The 19784-nt window shown below is 39.1% G+C and overlaps 1 long non-coding RNA gene across 1 annotated transcript in view; it reads right to left on the bottom strand.

Moving 5' to 3' along the window:
• LOC144055293 (uncharacterized) overlaps positions 1-19784 on the bottom strand; it is a 115734-nt gene that overhangs the window by 67864 nt on the left and 28086 nt on the right. Inside the window, exon 2 of the long non-coding RNA XR_013294826.1 lies at positions 4922-5018. This is a non-coding gene — a long non-coding RNA (uncharacterized LOC144055293). The remainder of the gene's footprint in view (positions 1-4921; positions 5019-19784) is intronic.

Here is a 19784-nt window from a genome sequence, read left to right as displayed (position 1 = left end):
AGCGCTTCCAACTTCGGCGTCAACCTCGGAGTCACCATCATCATCATCGATGATGATCATCGTCGTCATCAATGTGCTCTTTAGCGTTGGTCGATGCCTTTCGTCTTTGAAAAAAATTCCCAAGTGTGAGCTGCTTGCAACCGGTCGCCATTGTTCGCTTCTTCAGCCATCTAGCTCCGCCTCACGTCTTCTACTGCCGCGTCAATGCTTCCAACCTCGGAGTCACCATCATCATCATCGATGATGATCATCGTCGTCATCAATGTGCTCTTTAGCGTTGGTCGATGCTTTTCGTCTTTGAAAAACATGACATGTTGACAAAAAATTACCGGTACCTTTGCACTTTGGATAAAAATAGGACAACCACCAAAACTGTCCACCATTGAGACCATTCTCATAATGATTATTTTCAAACAATTTATCTTTGAAATGCAAGAAGAAACACATCTGTGCATGCCCTTGTGTGTGTGTGCCCAAGGAAACATCTGGCTGAGTGACAATGACCCATGACCCCAAGCTCTTCCACATCCTCCGAGCTGTAAAAAGCATGTCTGGAACACGGACGAGAGGAAGGGGAGGAAGGGTGTCATGCTGAGTGTCCATGGAGGAAAAGCCAAAGTGCTAAAATTAGCCAATGAATCAGGGAGGTCGTTTCATCTTCGACGTCGTCATCCATCCTTCATTTGAATTTGTCACGTTTGCTTTTGGCGGTCCGGGCGCGGAGTAACCTGCCGGAACCGAGCGGACGGGCGGGACCGGGCGGACCGTGATTGAGCAAACAAGCGCCCAATCAATGATGCGCCCGAGCGTGTAAAACGTGCCAGTCAAAAGCGATTACGTTCTTCCACTTCCACTCCACTGGTCCGAGCCCCGGGCTGGGAGAAGCCAGTGGCCATAGGACGGCCACGTGGCAATTTGCCCCCCCCCCCCCCCCCCCCCTACGCGCCAAGTCACGTCAAGGAGACTCTATAAAAGGGTTGGCAGACAAGTTTTACGACTGCTTCCAGTTGAGTTGCTTTCATTAACCCACTCGCTGGTTAACTGTGGATTTTGAGCACGTTGGGTTACTTTTATCCAATGTTTGGTTCATTATTTTGACCCAGAAGATTGGGTCGCCATTTTGGACTGAGGTTTACGCAAATCTAATGTTTTCAGAAAATGTTGGTTGCAGTGGCATGGCTTAGTGGGTATCACCGCTGACTTAAAGCATGGGGATCTGGGTTCAATTCCCAGCGACTGCCAGTCCCAAGCCTGGGAAAAAAATGTGTGGGTTGCGTCATGAAGGGCTTTTGGTGTAAAAACTTTGCCAAACATCATGCGAGCTACTTCGTGTGGTGACTGCTGAGTGACGGAGAAAGTTGTAACAGCTTCTTATACACTCTAAAAACTGAACCACTGGTCGTGATTTTTGTCTGATTGCTAGCAAATTTGAACCACTTATGCTACATTGAAGAAAAATAAAAACGCACGACTTCTGATTTCGCTCCCATTTTTTTTATGAAGTGGCCTCAAAGATCAGGAAAGAAGATTTTCACAAATCAGCCCAAATCTGTGATAGTGAGCACTTCTCCTTTGCCGAAATAATTCATCACCTTCAAAGGTGCGGCATATCAAGCTACTGATTAGACAGCATGATTATTGCACAGGTGTGCCTCAGGTGACTTTGAACCGCGAACATGCTGTACCGGCGCGAAAAACGCCCCCCCCCCCCACCCCCCCACCGAGTTCACACAAACACCGGAAACACACACACACACCGATGCACACGCACAGGAGGCAGGCTGCGAGCGCGCCGGGTTTCTGTGTAGCGCGCCACATGCGAATGAGGCTAAAAGAAGTGAAATGCGGGCTTTGAGTCAAAGACAAGCTCGGGGCGTGCTGCGGGCGGCGAGCGCGCTCGGCTTGGCAAGCAAAGGCGCCTTCTGTCCACAGCTTCCACTCCGCATCTGATGGCGCCTTTTCCTGTTGCGGGCCTGTTGCCTCTCAGCGCATTTGTTCATATGTCAAGTCACCAGGCAGGCCTCCTTCCACATCTCCTCACTTATTCCAAACATTCCAACTTCAAAATATTCAGCTCTTTCAAACCCTCTTAGGAACTATTCCCATTCCCAAAAGTTTACATATTTATCTGGTCCTTCCACATTTTTCGACCAATTCCAGCCATTGGGTCTCATATTTAGCATTTCCGTTGAGCTTTTCAGCATTCAAACGCACTTTCTAGAGAAACAACATTGCCTAGTTGTTATTGTTGTCTATATAATAATAAAAACATAACAAAAATAATCATAGAAATAGAAGAAAAAATAACAACAATAAGAACCAATCAAAATCATTCCAATTTTAGCACATTGACAAAACTCAGAACATAAAAAAAACCTCATTCAGAACATCTTAGGAACTATTTTCCACATTACAAGAATTCTGCAATTTCATACTTTTCACAGTCAAATTCTCAAATTTTCACAATAAAATCCCCAAGTTCAGAAAGTACTTCACATATTTACGTCCTCCTTTCACATCCCTTGATTGATTCCACAGCATTCCGACTTCAATTTTTTTTTTATTTAGGAAATCTTGGGAACTATTCCCATTTCCCCCAAATCCCAAAATTTTCCATATTTCAAATGAAGATATATTTCAGATCATTCCCTAATCCTTCCACATCTCTTAACCAATTCAAACCATTCCAATTTAAAAAATATTCCTCGCATTGAAACAATCTTGGGAACTATTCATTCCATAAACTCCCCAAATGTTCCCAAATAATCTTCCAAATATAATATATAGATATACTCCCTACTCTTTTCACATTTTTCCCCAATTCAAAACAGTCCTACTTGAAAATCTTCATCTCAGTGAAACCATCTTGGAAACTATTCCCATTCCTCAAGTCTTCAAATTGAATGTTTTCTTACCAAATATTTTAATTTATTTTACGTATATATTTCCCACCAATTTCCAATTTATATTTACTTCCAACTTAATTGATCAATTCAAACCATTTCAACGGGATTTATCCTCATGACAAAAATGCCCCCAAATTTCAAAGTCAAATTCCTAAATCAAGACATGTTTTTACATTTTCCTCCTCTTCCCACATCAAACCATTCCAACTCATTTCAGCGTATTCAAAACATAGGCCTATTAAAATTCCCAAATTTTCAAAGTAAAACTCAGCAAAATGAGAGATTTGATACATTTACAACCTCCTTTGGCATTTATTGACCGATTCTGACCGACAGTTCCAAGTTCAGCATTCCAATTAACTCCACAGCATTTCAGTTCAGCGTCAGCTGTTCAGCATTCAAATGCATTTTTTTATTATTATTATTATTAGTGGTATTATTAGTAGAGTTATCATTGCCTCTCTTTTGCCTGTCACAGCAAGCGAGGTTGTTTTTTCCCGTTCCTTCCGAGGAAACTTCTTTTGTTTCTGTTCAGAGTTTGAGAACAGGGGCTGCTGCTCAGCGCTGATGCCTTGGAGACTAGGGAGGTTTTTTTCCTCCTTTTTTTTTTTTTCTTTTTAGAAGGAGTTTTATGTATTCTTTATGATGTGATATACAGCCCGGGAGAGAGAACATGGGGTAACAACATACCCACGCCAGTTTTCATTCCCGGCGTGATGTGAGGGATGAAAATAATACAAGACGACGGCGAGAGTGTCCGTCTGTCAGTACCTGAGCTTTTCTCTCAATGCGTATCCTAGGTCGCAGGATTTGTATTTATTTTTTAACAAAACAGTTAATGCAGAAGTGATCACTGTGGAAAAGAGAGGAAGTAATCATACACTACTTTGCCAAGCAATAGCATGACACAAAGATAATATTGTGGAAAGAAACAGCAAGATATCTATGAGCTGAAACTTGTTGAAAATCTTTGGTTCATTAAAACATAGTAACATAATTGGATGGACAGATTAGATATAGATAAATTAGAGACAACTAGCTAGCTAAATAGATAAATCAAAGCTAGATAGTTGGATGTAGAGCTAGCCAACAAGCTGGTTAGTCCGCTAGGTAGCTAGCCAGACACTTAGCTAGAAGATAGCTAGCTAGCTAGATAGAAGCTAGCTAGATAGAAGATAGATAGCTAGATAGATAGATTTAATCATTTCATCCATCCATCTAAAAATTACATTCAATGAATTTAGATTCACAGTAAAAGATTTGTATTTTATTTTGAAATTCTTCATCAATGTCATCTTGAGTTCAAATAAAACAGTCATTCTTTTATTTATTTATTTTTTATTAAAGTTGTACTTTAGTTTTTAGTTTGTAGTTTTTCTTCCAAATTATACTCAAAAACTGAAACTAACTGAAATGCATTAAATGTTCATTGGTGTATTTAATAATAATAATAATAATAATTTTATATTAAATTCATTTGAAATTCAGTATTTTCTCAATTCAATTAAACATTTTATTTTAAAAGTGTTTTTAATTTCTTACTTGGATTTTATTGTATTCCTAAAAAATCTAATGAATTAAGTTTTTCATACACAAAAAAAATGTTTGCTTGATTGCTCATTTCACTATTAAACAATGAAAACCAGCCAACAAGAGCAAGAGCAATTTTAAACAGAACGACAATAATATGGATGACTGATTACAAACCTGGCAATATGTTGAGCTCACGTTCGGTTTATTATCAGAACTATATACAAACAAATGCGTTCGCTTATAAACCAAATAACCCCTACGTCACTTAAAATTGTTCGTATGGGAAGCAGTTAGAATTCAAACCAAGTGTTTGCGATCTCTCAGGCAGACCTTCTAACAAGTGATTATACCCAACACTCCACACTACCTCCTCTCCCGCCTTCTCTTTACCCTCAGGGAGGCCGACGAGAGCGGCGAGCTGGCAACGTTCGTATACGCGTGTATATGTGTGTGTGTGTGTGTGTGTGTGTGTGTGCATGTACCCTGCCTGCTTCAGCATATTGTGGCCCTCCAACACAAAAAGATGATTAGAGGGGATTTTCTCCAGGGCTGAACAGCATGCCTTTAAGACCCAGACAGCTGGTAAAAGATGTTCAAGAAGAAAGAGACATTATACACTTGCAGGAAATAGAATAAATACAACAACAAAAAAGAACCGTTTGGCAGGGCTAAGGAAGCAGCCGTGCGACATATTCCAGTGGGAAAAAAGGTCATGATTCAAACTGTCCAAACTGTCGTTCACATCAAACATTTAAAGACCCTGTAAAGCGACGTTCAAAGATTTTGTTCTAAATACATGACACATTTTAAAGATAATTGTGCAAAGACGGAGAAATATGTAGCGCACCGCTGTGATGTATAGCATTGAATTATTTTCACTTGTGACGTCAGGGATTCAGAATATCGGTGCCTTTGTTGACATAAGCGGTTATCCGTGAAATCTTAAACCTGTTAGCTCTTAGCTGTCTGGCTAGCATCTCTCGTTGTGTCTCGTAATGACCCAGTGGGGTACATTCCAGCGACCGGAGGCTCAAATATATTATATTTAATACATATATATATATAATATATATATTCTGATTAAAATATTGTAACTGTGATGCCATTTTCAGTCGACAACAAGTGGCAGTACAGGGCAAAATGGCAGCACCCCGAGATGGACAAAAAGAAGTGGATTTTTCTGTGTTTAAATCATATTACAAACTCAATTTTAATCAGAAAAGCAGGTGTAGACTAGCAGGTGGGCATATTATTGTAAAGAACATGTTTGACTTGACAAAAATAAATGTGGCTCCTTTGCCCACACTGCGTTAGCGGCTAGCGCGAGAAGCTAATGCTAATCTTAATTCCATTTTGTCAAACAGATAAACTTAGACTTAAAAGTAATAGTGCTTCCAACTTCAACACAACAAATGGTGATCATGACACCATAAAACTCCAAAGTAATTTGACGGCTTTCGATTCGAGTTGATCCTGATGCTACGGGAAAGGAGGTCGTCTGAGACGGACGATTCAAGGCGGAGTGAAGGTGCAGCCCCTTTTTCGGAGGGTGAAATGCACACATCGACTCCAATCAAAATAAACTCCTGCCCCAATATTAAAACCCCCGTCTCGGAGCTCATATGAAGCCCGCCAACAATATCTATGTATTCCTTTATGCAATATGCCTTTAATAAACATAGTGTCAGAGGGAAACCAAATCACGAGCGGCTGAGAGCATGTAAAAAAATCAATTAAAACGAAGTCACCGAGCTGGCTGCCCAATTGTCTGTGGCACTTATTTGATATAATATGGTTAATATCACTGGCTGGCTAAATTAACACAATTTAGTCATTGTGTGTGTGTGAGTGTGTGCCTATTTGTGTGTGTGCGCGAGTACGAGGGGGAGGGCACTTGGCTCCAAGGGGACCTCTGGGAGTGAGATTAATACAACACTTGAAGTCAACAATAGGGCTGACCATAGAGGAGCTACAGATGTCGAATGGCAAATCTAGCAAAAAGCGGATTTGCAGCCTCCTTATAAGCATAAAAAGAGCCTCATTTTAACGAGCAAAAGTGGATTTAAATTAATGGACTGTAAAGTGAGTGTGGGTCAAAGTGAGCGAATCAGTTCTGGGGGTCGCAACTGGGAAAAAATATGAACATGTAGAGTTCAAACCCAAAATGTCTGGCTTTCTCTTCGTTTTCAGGCATGGATTCCTGAGGCTTTTATGATATGATAAAAAAAAAAAAAGGTTGACTGAATTTCATGTTGATCAGTAGTGGGGTTTCCGTCCAATTGTGTCAAATTTTTTAAGCAAATTTACTGAAAAAGCGCAAAACGGACATGCGACTTTATGCCCGTTTCTATCTGTTCTTCTTTTGCGAATATTGAGAGGGGACTCCGCCGCTGTAGGTGGCGGTATACGCCATAGAGATGTGATCCACCAGTAATTTAAAAGAAGAAGAAGAGGAAGCGACGTAAGTCGTGCGATGACGTCGTGTGAGTTTGATTTAAGTCATTCTTGATAAACCGTAGTGTTTCACTGCTTTTTTCCATCTAAAATTGCATTAATATTCGCTTCTTTAATTAATTCCCCAAAAATTCTGTTTCGTCGTCCCCCAAACATGCCTTACTTTATCGTCCCGACATTGCTTTGTGACTACAAACGTACGTGTGATGTAATGTCCGGTCAAAACGTGCAACGTGTGTTTATTGGCAAAACCTGTTTCCATAGCCAAAATTCGCATTTTCCTTTTTTTTTTTTTATAAACTTCAAAATCCACCCCCTCCAAGTGTAAAAACGTTTTTGTGAATTTTGGGCCCTTTTTCGAATTTTTTGCGTTTCCATTCAGTTTTATCTTCACATTTCTCGAAAATTCGAATAGAAATGGTGGATGGAAACCCAACCAGTGAAACTAGTGTTGGGGTGTTGAAGCGTACGCGTCACAGAATTTTGCGTCGATTGGTGAAAGTGGAATCGAGAGACTATTGCTTTGATCTCTTTCCAATGGTAAAGAGTCAATTCTGGTGTGGTCACGACTGGGACCAAATCCCTCTCAACATGATTCAAAATGTTACAAGTCTTTGAAGGACATCTGGAAATTGCAAATGGCTGGCCCAAATCGAAATGACAGAATTCCTGTGTTTGTTCTGACATCTTGAGAGTTTTTATTGTGGGCTCAGTCATGATAAATATGTGGACCTGTTGATAGGTAAAACTGTCTCCAGTCAGTAGCAGAAATATTTCACTTTTAGCAAACATTCCTTTTTACCGTGAAGGAAATGTCAAAAACACATTCCTTGGTATGTGAGAAAATTCCATTTTGGTGTTATAGAATGTGCAGTTTCGACATTTTTCCGCAACCTTTCGAGGCCCATTTTTCCAGAAAATTAGGGACCTTTGGGGAATTCCTTCATTTTACCACATGGCAAAACATGAAATAGATTGTTCAAACTGGCAGACAAGCCACACCAATGGCCGTACTCCATCTCGACTGCGTCTTTACACTCCCGAGCCACATGGCCGGTCATTGTTGGTGGCGCAGTGTGCGAGTGTAGTGATGCATGGGCTTCGCTGGATCGTTTGTATGGTGTTGCAGAGCAATTGATTCTAAGGGTGGGGACCGGGGGAGGGGGATACGGAGGGTCCAGCATCCACCACCTCTACCTCTGGAGGCCTGCTGGGAGTTGGAGCTGCAGGGTGGTACTGACTGGAGGGTCACAAGGCATTGTTCGCCACCCCCGCCCCACTCCTCTCACGCCGTCTGGAAGCTGTCACGCACGTGTAATGGATGGTGAAAGAAACACTGCGAGGGGGAGGAAAGAAGGCGATGTGCTTTTGGGTGTTTCCTACTCGGTGACTTTGACGAATGGAGGATCAATGGGATGGCAGAAGCGCCACAGTGGACGGAAAAAATAGCAACATTAGTTCAATAATCGGCTGCTATGATTTCACTTTCACGTTACCTGCAAAGAACCTTTGCGGGGTGAGACAGGAAATGTAGCTGCGCCGCATTGTAGCCAAAGGTTTATTATGTAAACAACTACGGTGTAGCTTAGCCTCATGCTAGTGAATGTCATGGCTTGTGCTAACTAATCAAACTTGTCTGAAACATGAATTTCACAAATGCTAAATGCTAAAGTCTTTTTTTCAGTCCTATCATCAATTTTTCCCAACTTTTTATTGAGCCAAAACAAAAAAAAGGTGTAATAATTAAATAACAGATTTACTTAGTGTGTAATCTGTTGTATGAATAGAAACGGGTGGTTACGTCGGTCAATTAGACAGTAGCGTTTAATATTTTTATGAATACATGTCACCGGTATTTGGACCAATAATATGAAACTAATGTTCTTGCGACAAGAAAAAACATTAAAACTCTAGGCAAAAGTTTCGTGAATGTTTGCAAATCTTGAACGAACCCTTCGCCAACATTCACCCCTCAGTGGGATATGGGCTTAAGCTAACACCCCTCAGCTCCCTAGCAGAAAATACTATGCTAGAGTATCGGTATCATAGAAGCAAGATGAAGAGAAGATAAACATGCGACGCACCAGGGAGAGAGGAGGAGGAAAGCCTTGCTAAGCTAATGCTAACTACAGCAGGGAATCAATAGTGAATGTGTGCTGAAGTGACACTTTGTCTGTAGCCTAGCTTACAACCAGAGGTTACAGTGGCTAGCAGTGCTAGCTAAAGCAACGAATCAGCAGTGAATATGTTATGTGCTGAAGTGACACTTTAACGGTAGCCTAAGTGCAAACCAGAGGTTACAATGCTAACGATGCTAACTATTAAGGCTGAATTTGTGCCGGTGGCCAAAACCACACCAATTTGGTGCGTTTTGAGTTCAAAACAGTGTCATGTAAACACCCGCTCATGCCTACTTGTGGGAGTAGTGAAATCAAACAGTGTGTGTGCGCGAGAGACAAAGCCAATGAGGCTTAATGAAGACAATTAAGCGTGCGATCACAGCGGACAGATGGCTTTCTGTTGTGCGTCCAAGCGCAGGCGTGGGACACCTCGCTGAGTTGAAAGGAAGTGCCAAAGGCGGCGCTGCCAGTGGGCTTCCATCCTTGATGGAGGGTCAGCACCAGCCTGTGCCCAAAATGAGAGGAGACTCCCAGAGTCTGTGTGATCTCAAATTTGTGACCACTAAGACTTCCGGCTTGTCTTAACTCGTTCACTGTCATTGACGGCTATAGACGTCAAAAATTCATTTAAACTATTTCTATTAGTTTAACATTTTTCTCCCCCCACTTTTCTTTACAAGAGCATGAAAACCTAAAAAAAAAAATAGTACGTTTAGAACAGATAAAACATTTGTGATTAATCGTGAGTTAACTATTGAAGTCATGCAATTAATTATAATTTAAAAATGTAATCGCCTGACGCGATTTAAAAAAAGAAAAGATTATTAAAAATGAGAGGCGTCAGGCGATCAAAATTTTAAAATAATTGAATCGCATGACTTCACTAGTTAACTCACGATTAATCACAAATTTTATATCTGTTCTAAATGTACAATAAAAAAATCTAGATGTTTATACTCTTGTTAACAAAAGTGGAAAAAAAATGTTAAACTAATAGAAATATTTAAAATAAATTTTTGACAGACATCTATAGCCGTCAATGGCATTAAATGAGTTAATTAATACACAGTAATTATGCTTTCAAACGCTGATTTCTTTACATTGTCTTTTATTTTTGTTTTTATGCAACAAAGTGCTATTTTTCTTTCTTAAAAAACATGTGACAATAAAATGTGTTCTTTTTCTTCTAAAAAAAAAATCAGTGCACCGCTTGGCAAACCGTCAGGCTTCTCCGTTTTGTCGCCCTCTGTTGGTCATTGTTATTTCACGGACGAGTTTTATCATTTAAGTTGCTCTGTACTCAAGCATGTGCAATGACAATAAATGTAATTCCATAAATTAGATTAATTTCCATGTGTATTGTTAATTGATATCCATAATGTCAATTTTTTGTGCTGTAAAGAAACAGGTGTAAGGCATTCCTCGCCGTCATCACTGTGAAGTACTCGCATTTCATGGCCGGGCTCCAGGAGGCAGCCCTGGGATCAGAAGATTATGTAAACCGGAGACGGCTCCGAGCGAGGAGCAACTCGGAGGTGCGATTTGACAATCCATGTGTCAAAGCGCAGCCCTACACGCATCGGCAGACGGCGGCGTTCACATATCCAGAGGGGGCAGCGAGAGAGCAAAGCGATATTTTTGTTGTGTTTACTCGTCCTGTTTGCTCTCCTTGCTGCTGCTGCTGCTGCTGTTTGCTGCTTTTCCAATTGGGCTGAGAGGGAAAGAAGACGGATGGATGGAGACAAGAAAAAAGGGGATTTTCCCATGTTGCGTTACAGAGGGCGAGAATAGCAAACATTTTTAAATAAAAAAAGATCAGTAATTTTCAGGGAGCGACATCACCAAAACATACTTTTAATACGTTTTTTCCCAAACAACAAAAAAGCACGTAATGCCATGATAGAACTTCATAAATGTAAACATTAGCTAGCAAAGGACAAATCAATCAATATAATTGCTGGGATTATTGTTCTCAATTGACACTCATTTTAAGTCACTTGTTGCTAGGAAGAGTTTGTTGGGCAAAATCAGCAAAATTTTTACACTTGTATGGAAATGAAGGCTGCTCAACAATTCCTAAATTATAAACGTATTCAGTTTGCAATGAGGACGGTTCAACACTGGAACAGATGATTTATATTTTCATTATTTAATATAAGAACGTAACAAGAGTGTAAAGTTAAATGACTTTAAAAAAACAGCTATTAATCAAACAACCTTTCTATTTAATTATATTTTATTTAATAAAATGTTTTCTTAATAACATTTTTATTAAATTAAATTTAAATACATTCTATTTTCATTAATATCTTGAGGCAACTTTTATTTAAGTATTCACTAATTTGTGCTTTATCATTAATAAAAATTTGTTTGTTAATTACTGTTGCAATCAACTTTTTTTTAAAAAGAAAATCCAGGAATATTTGTATCCCTTTATTTTTGATAAATACTTTTAAATAATTTTAGGTTGGATTATTATTATTTTACTTTTCAATTTTGATTTTTATTATTTTTCCATAATTTATTGATTTATAAACAATATGTAAATATTTTTACATTAACTAATAAAAAATAAATAAATTACCCAAACAACATTTGTTTTGTTTATTCTATATTTATTTCTCATATTTTGGGGTTTGCATTGTGTTTTTTTTATTTTTGTATCTATATTTAGTCTCTGAACTAAACAGGAACATTGACTCACTTTCAAAAAATTTCCTGCAATTATTCTTTGTTGCATGTAAAAAGTAAAACTATTTACAAAAAATAATTGAAAAGACTGAACAAGCTATCCTGATAGCTTATATTGCATACCTGTTACTGTATATGCAACAAGTATATTATATGCATTGTACCACACAATGACAACATTTGAAGTTGGTTGGAAATGAACCCGAGCGCTGAGCAGAGGCCGTTCTTTTGGGAAAAAACAACAACAACAACAACAACAACAAAAAGCAAAGGTAAAGGTATGCTGCGTACGATTTGCAACCCCTGCATCGCTGTCAGCTGAATCGCGTCTCTTCCTGCTGGTCCTTTTCTAATCCTTTGCCAACAACTGCTGATAAACTTGCTCCCTGGAGTCAGGCGAAATTTGCAATGAATTGCCTAGGGGCGAAATTATTTAGTTCCCTCCACTCTGCACCCGCTCATACGCACGAGAAATACAAAACAAAAACACAACGAATGAGGAGACGGCTCCTTCCCTCTTTTCGTCGAAGTTATCTGTCTGGGGGGTGGTAGTACTGTTGTGGTGGTAAGAGGGGGGGGGGGGGGGTATGGCAAGGCAGCACTTGTTAGAGAGAGGTAATATCAGGGTATAAATAAATCCTGCGTATCACAGATGTGTAAAGGGGGGAGAAGAGGGGGGTGGGAGCATAAAGAGAGCCATCCATCAGTCTCCCAGGGGAGCGGGACAAATTAAAGCCCATAAAAGGGCCTCATTACTGGGGGCAGCTCTCTCCTGTCTCGGACTCCCCTCATCCTTCCACATCACCTCCCTTGCTCGCTATCGCTCTCTCACATTCTCTCCATTTCTCACTAGCACACAAACACGCACACACACACACACGCTCGCACTAAACATCCCACTATCAGGAGCAAATTATACACATAAAACAAGGAAGGAATCCAGCGATGCTGCTAATATACGTCTGGATGACAATGTCTACAGGATATATATATATATATATATATATATATATATATAAAGAGAGAGAGAGAAAGAGAGAGAGAGAGAAAGAAAGAGAGAGAAAGAGAGAGAGAAATTTATTTATTTATTTATAAACACCAGCTCCCCTCACCGAAAAAAGTCAGCTGCTCCAACTCACCCTAATAAAGTGCAATAGAAAATGGACGGATCCCAACAGCGGGTCCTTCTATTTACACAGGTTAGCTAAGAGAAGTGAGAAGCCGGCCGAGGGTGAAGAATAACAGGTTGGTCCAAGTAATTAGCCAGCAGTGGGAGCACAAATTCCGCAATAAGCCTCCTGTAAATAAAAGCAATTCTCCGTCCATTTGGACAAAAGTATCCGCTCAATCCCGCGCAGATCCCGCATATGAATTATTGAGGCGGCGAGGGAACCGCAGAGCAGTCGACACTCCAAAGCACCCGAGGGAGAGCACATTTCATATCTTTTTTTTTTTCTTATTATTATTTCCTGTGTGATGTGTAGAACCGCCAATCAAGCTGTGATTCGGTACAAGTATCACTTTTGACGCCAAATATCGAGCCCAGGCTTCAAACTTTACATAGTAGCAGCTGTTTTGTTTTTTCGATTTTCTGTTTTGGTGATCTTCGCTGTTTGGTGCCATTTTATGAGGGATACATTACGGTTGAAGAAACCTTGGCAAATGAAAATTCAAAAATTGGCTCTATACTTGTGCTTAGTGGCTGGAAAAACCTGAAAAACAAAAACTTGAATACGGAAAAAGCATTCACATGTCATTCCTATTCATTATTATTTTTATTCTCCCCCTTTTTGTCTTGCATCTACTCCCACATAATACCTTTGATCCACACTGTTACAATTTCAACATGTTCCAAAAATTAACGCCATGCAGGCTGTTATTTTACTCAATCCAAAAACGTAGAGTTTTCTCACAATTTCATATTTTCCATCCAAAATTTCCCATTCATTCCACATCATTTCGGGTTTTTTGACAGGGTAGTGGTGACTCAGTTGGTAGTGGATTGTCGATTGTTGACAGCAAACGAAACCCAAACCTAGACAAAACACTGCCCTCAGATTCAAACCTGAACAAGAAAGAGTGGGAATAGAGACTCTAGAAAACTCTGACACAAGTTGGGAAAATCAAAGACAGACTTCCCAAATTGGGACTCCACACTAGCCCCGACTGCCCATGTGAAGAAACGCAAAGAAGCACATCCTTCAAAAATTGGGTCCTCATTGGTCCAATAAAAAATCTTAACGAAGCAAATACTACTCCCCCGAAATGGGTCAAGTTTTGGTGCGACAAGTAATGATGACGATGAGTCTTCTGTGGGAGGAGCTTGAAAGCTTTGACACATTCCGAAGGTTGAACCGAGGAAGAACGGCAGGATGAAAACTTGACGAGCTGGTGCAGACCTCGGGGGGGGGGGGGGGATTCCACGGCAGGCGCGCCGGCCCCGCGGAGACGCCGGAAAAGAGGCCCCGCGTAACATCTCGCTTTATTTTCCTCGACGCAACGCCAAGGCCCCTGCGCTTTCATACTTTTGTCTTTCCAGCTCCAAAACCCGCTCGTCAAAGCGCATAGGCGATGATTATTTGCATTAAATTATTAATATGCGCATGGTAACCGAGCTGGGCTTTGGAGTCGGCGCAAAAAAAAATAAAAAAATAAAAAATAACGGCGCGCGCATTCTTTTCATGATGAGCACGGCGAGGAGCAACTTCAGAGCCGGTAGCCCCTCATTTAAATCAAGTCAGATAAAGAAGAAGACTGTATTGATTCCACACTCTCACCCACACACATGCTTTTCCAAACCATTTTTTTTTTTTTTTATTCACGCAGTGGGTGCGCGGGGGGTCCCCATAGAGCTCCAAACAAAGAGGACAGACTTGTTTGAGGGTAATACTCTTGTGCACAGAGTGAGACATACACTAACAAGAACGAACAGACTGAAGGAAAAGGGGGGTGTGGGGGGGGGGGAATGTTGCAAACTTCTTCGACTGTACATCTACGGCCGACAACAATCCTGGTGAAAATGTTTGGATTTTAGTGGTCCTGAACACGAATGCGCCAAAGCCAAAAAAAATCATTCAATCCTTGAAAGCCAGATTCATAGAGAGTCACAAAATTTGGTAGACATGTCTTAACAGGATGCACAAAAAAAAAAAAGTCTCATGGATGCATCAATAAAGCTGAATAGTCAGGAGGCAGGAAAAAATCTCAGAAGAACACCATGCACGAAGTGGGCCATTTTTTTTTGAAGCTGCCATTTTGGAAAATCCATGAGAAAGGACCCTGAAAAACTGAGAAAGAAAAATCTCGCTAATTCGGTGGATTGTCGATTATAACAAGATACACACAATAAGTCAAAAGCAGCCGTGTACAAACTTGAACACAAAACCTGCCATTTTGCTTTTAAAAAGCCATTTTGGAAGGATTCCTTGGAAAAAAAAGGGGTCTGGAAAGTTAGCGAAAATGTCACCGGCTTCATGTATTGACACAAAATTGCACCCAATTTGCATCATAACAAGACGCACAAAAACAATCTCAAGAATCCACTGGTCGGGTTGCCATCCAATTGTTTTGAATTTTATAAGCGACTTTTACTGAAAATGCTCAAAACGGACATGCGGTTCTTCTTTTGCGAATATTGAGAGGGTACTACACCGCTGTAGGTGGCGGTATACACCATAGAGATGTGATGTGATCAACCAGAAATTTAAAAGAAGAAGACCAGGAAGCGACTGCGCTGTGCGATGAAGTCGTATGAGTTTTCTTTTGTAATTTTTGATCAACCGTAGCGTTTCTTTGCTGTTTTCCATCTAAAATTGCATTAATATTCACTTCTTTAATTAATTCCAAAAAGATTTCGGTTTCGTTCAACCCCCCCAAACATACCTTACTTTATTGTCCGACATTGCTTTGGGACTACAAACCCGGTGTTGTCAACGTTTATTCACAAAACCTGTTTCCATAGCCAAAATTCACATTTTCCTTTTTTTGATACGCTTCAAAATCTACCCCCTCCAAGGGTAAAAACTTTTGTGCGAATTTTGGGTCCTTTTTCGAATTTCCATTCAGTTTTATTTGCGCATTTCTGGAAAATTTTAATAAAAATGGGTGGATGGAAACCCCACTACTGACAATAATGAACAGGAAGTCTGCAAATTTGGCTTGCTGCAGCCATTTTGGGACAATTAGGGGAGACCGGGGCTAGTTGTATCATTTTTTATACTTTTATATATTTCTTGGAATCAATACATCATGTATAAACCAAATGTATACCAGATGAAAGACCAAAGTCATTTTCATGCTTTGTGTCAGTGCAGAGTTATAAGCCATCAGAGGGAGTGAATATTTGACATGTTGCCCCACCAATGGGTTAGTTGTCACACTATATGGGGTAAGATGTCACCCTGGATTTTGCAACTACAAGGACAAGTTTTTCAGCTAATGGATGGATGGATCATCATGAAACTTAAACCAGTCCTGACATATGGGCATACTGTAGTTCCAACAACTGGAAAAATCCATTCTTAAACAATAAAACAAAACCTGGCAAACTAATTTCCTCACTCTTCAGAATCATCATCTAAAGAACAATTCTGGCATACGAAAACAAAGTTGCCACAGGTGCATTTTTTATTGGCTCATCCTTTGCATATGTGACAACAAACCCCAAAATGACTGAGACAACTTGCCCCAAATTACCATGTTGGCTAATAATTGCTCCAGTTTAAAGTTGGCTTAAAACAGAGCAGTGACTGAGTCACGACACGATGCCTGAATCTCTCCTCTTAACGAGTCCACATGATTTGCTGCTAGAATTTGTCTATGTACGACGCCGGTTTCAAAAAACAGATAACTGGCACTCGTCTCAGCTCACAATGGGCTATTCTCTTTTCAGACAGTACACAACCCCTGACCATTTATTTATACAGAAGAAAACTAGCATACCCCCACTTTTTTTGTTGCGCCCTCTGGTGGAGAAGAAAATTGCAATGCAATACAACTAGCCCCGATCTCATTAACATGGGAAAAAGTAAAAAATAATAATAAAAATAAAAAAATAAAAAAAAGGTTTTATAAGTAAAAAAAAAAAACGTCTGCCATTTTGTTTTGAAGAAGTCATTTGGGAAGTTTGCCATGAAAAAGAGGGTGAAAAGTCCTTTCTGCCGTTACGATCCGCTTGCATTGGGGTGGGCCTGAGTTGGCCGTTACCCAGCAAGCTCAAGTTAAGTTTTTGGCGTGTTGCTACAAGACGACATCGTGTCCACCGTGTGCACACTTGTTTTGAGAGTGCCATCCTTCAGAGGAATCACGGCTTATTATTGATGATTTGACACAGTTTGATGTGCGCACACAGAGGCCCGTTGCAGGGGCTTTGCGAGCGAGGCTTTGTTTATGGATCGCTTGATCAAAGTGCTCGGCGTGTCTCTTTGTTTGTTTCATGTGCACGCAAGCCAGAGTTGGGGCTCTTTTACCAAGCTGGAATTAAAAAAATAAATAAAAAACAACTGCAATTTTCAGGCCTTTTAGTGAATACTGAGCATTTGCGAGACACGACTTTGTGAAGTGGATGTTTCGATTGGAAACAAGTAAAGAGAGGATAGTTGGCCGATGTATGAAGAAATCAACTAATTGCAGCATAACAACATTGCTTCGGGACGTAGAACTCATGTTATTCTAGGAGACTATTTTTTGGTGCTTTGGTAAGTGCTGCTGTTTTGGTTAGCACAATAAAGTTTTCTGAATGTAAATCGTAAAGTTCAAACCAGCTGAGCAGTTAAAGGATAAGCCATTTAAAGCCCGTCTATACAAAATATTTGTCATACTATTACTCGGAGAAAAAAATCATATTACAAGAATTTTTTTTTTTTTACTGCAAAATTTGAAATATGAAAGGAATACAGTTTTATTTTTAAAAGAAAAAAAGTCAATATATTAAATGTATGCAATCTTTTGAAAGAAAAAAATCATATTACAATTTCATATATAAAAAAATATATATATATATATATAGAAAAATAAAGAGCTAATATTGCAATAATAAACTCAGAATTTTCCAAGAAAAAAATGAAAATCTTGCAAGAAAAAAGTTTTGGGTGGAAAAAAAGTGGTAACACCAATAATAAACTTGCAAAGTTACACAAAAAAGGCTAAATATTATAAAAAATATTCTTAGTTTTTACGATTCAAAAAAGTCATAATGACAAGAATAGACTTTTCATTAGAAAAAAGTGGTTACATTCCATTCATACTCTTGAACTTCATCCCCAAAAAAGTATTAGAAAATATTAGCCTATACAAGAATAAGGTTATCGTTTTGTGCGAAAAAGTCAAATTTCCAATAAATTAAGACCAAAATGTTTTGGGGGGAAAAAACACAAAATAGTACGTTAATGAGAAAATAATAATAATTAAAATATATTAAAAAATAATAAATTAAAATAATAATATAAAAACAAAGTCAGCATTTCATGAAATAATATAAAAATATTGAAAGAATAGTCATGCTTTTATAAGAAAAAGCTGGAATATTGTATTAATTAATCTAATCAATGTAATAAATGTAATTGTATTACTATCCCTTAGTCATTCAGTCAACTTCCCTAAATTAGTGAATACAAAAAACTTTCTGTTTAGTTTTCAAACCAGTCAGCATGCATTACTCCTCTCGTTGTGGCTCGGGTTCCTGTTTAACGAAATGAAATCAATTCTCTATTTTGCCTTTTCAATAAAGCGGACTACGGACAACGACAGTGGCTAACACAAATCGGCGTGAGAACACGCGGAATACATTTCAAGGCAAAGATCACAACCTAACCAGTACTTCCTGCTGGCAGAGCGTGACCGGCGGCTGCACCGCGCTCATCAAGCATTGACGCACTCCTGTGTGTACGCAAAGGTAGCTTGCGCATTTGCATGATTGCAATGTTTGTGTAGCGGGGGCCATTAGGGGCGGCTTATTCGTCAACGCACAGCGTGACAACACAGCGTGGGATTAACACTTTTGCTTGACATTTGACACTGGAGTCTAATCTCCAACCATTAGCAACTAGATGAAGCGGGATCTCTGAGGTCAACAAAATATTTGGAGGAAAAATGTGCCTCAAATTTATTATCAGGGTTGGAATCTCTGGTAGAAATATGATTTGATACATATTTAAATAAACTGAATGCAATTGGATTAAAACATAATATGATCAACAAATGGTTTAATTGGATTCAGTACGGGATTAATAGGATCATCACGATATTGTGGGGAGGTTGGCGATAAGAAAAAAAGCTCATGATGCTTTGTAAAAACTAGTGCGGTCAAAGTTAAAGCGTTAACTAACTAACTTAATTCATCACACAAAATATCGCATTAATCATAAAATAATTCAGATTAATCGCACTATTACCTCATTCACTGCCATTGACGGCTATAGACGTCAAAAATTCATTTGAAGTATTTCTATTAGTTTAAAAAAAAATCGACTTTTGTTAACAAGACTATGAAAACCTATATGTTTTTTATTGTAAATCTAGAACAGATATAAAATGTGTGATTAATTGTGAGTTAACGATCAATTACGATTAAAAAGTGTAATCGCCTGACGCCCCGAATTTTTAATAATCTTTAAGTTGAGTCAGGTGATTAAATTTTTTAATTGTAATTAATCACATAACTTTAATAGTTAACTCACGATTAATCACACATTTTATATCTGTATTTCTAAAAAAAAAAAAAAAAAATCTAGGTTTTCATACTCTTGTTAACAAAAGTGGAAAAAAATGTTCAACTAATAGAAATAGTTCAAATTAATTTTTGACATCTATAGGCGTCAATGGCAGTGAAAGAAAGAAAAACATCATCATTTCATTTTAACATTTAACACAGTAAATAAACACGTTCCACTTGAATCATTAACATTTTTTTCTGCATTTGCTTGCTTTCAGGTGCTTGATTTGTGCTCTCAAACATTCAATGTAGTGAATTGACTGAAGGGAATGAAGGAGTGTAACCTTTTCCACCAATACGTCTGAGCTGTCGCTTTTAAAAGTCACCAGGTCACACCACGCATTTTGCCCGTTTTAATTCCACTCAAAC

The sequence above is a fragment of the Vanacampus margaritifer genome, chromosome 7 (assembly GCF_051991255.1).
Source record: "Vanacampus margaritifer isolate UIUO_Vmar chromosome 7, RoL_Vmar_1.0, whole genome shotgun sequence".
Lineage (NCBI taxonomy): Eukaryota > Metazoa > Chordata > Actinopteri > Syngnathiformes > Syngnathidae > Vanacampus > Vanacampus margaritifer.
The sequence above is the reverse complement of the archived record's forward strand: the minus strand, read 5'-3'. Positions and strand labels throughout refer to the sequence as shown.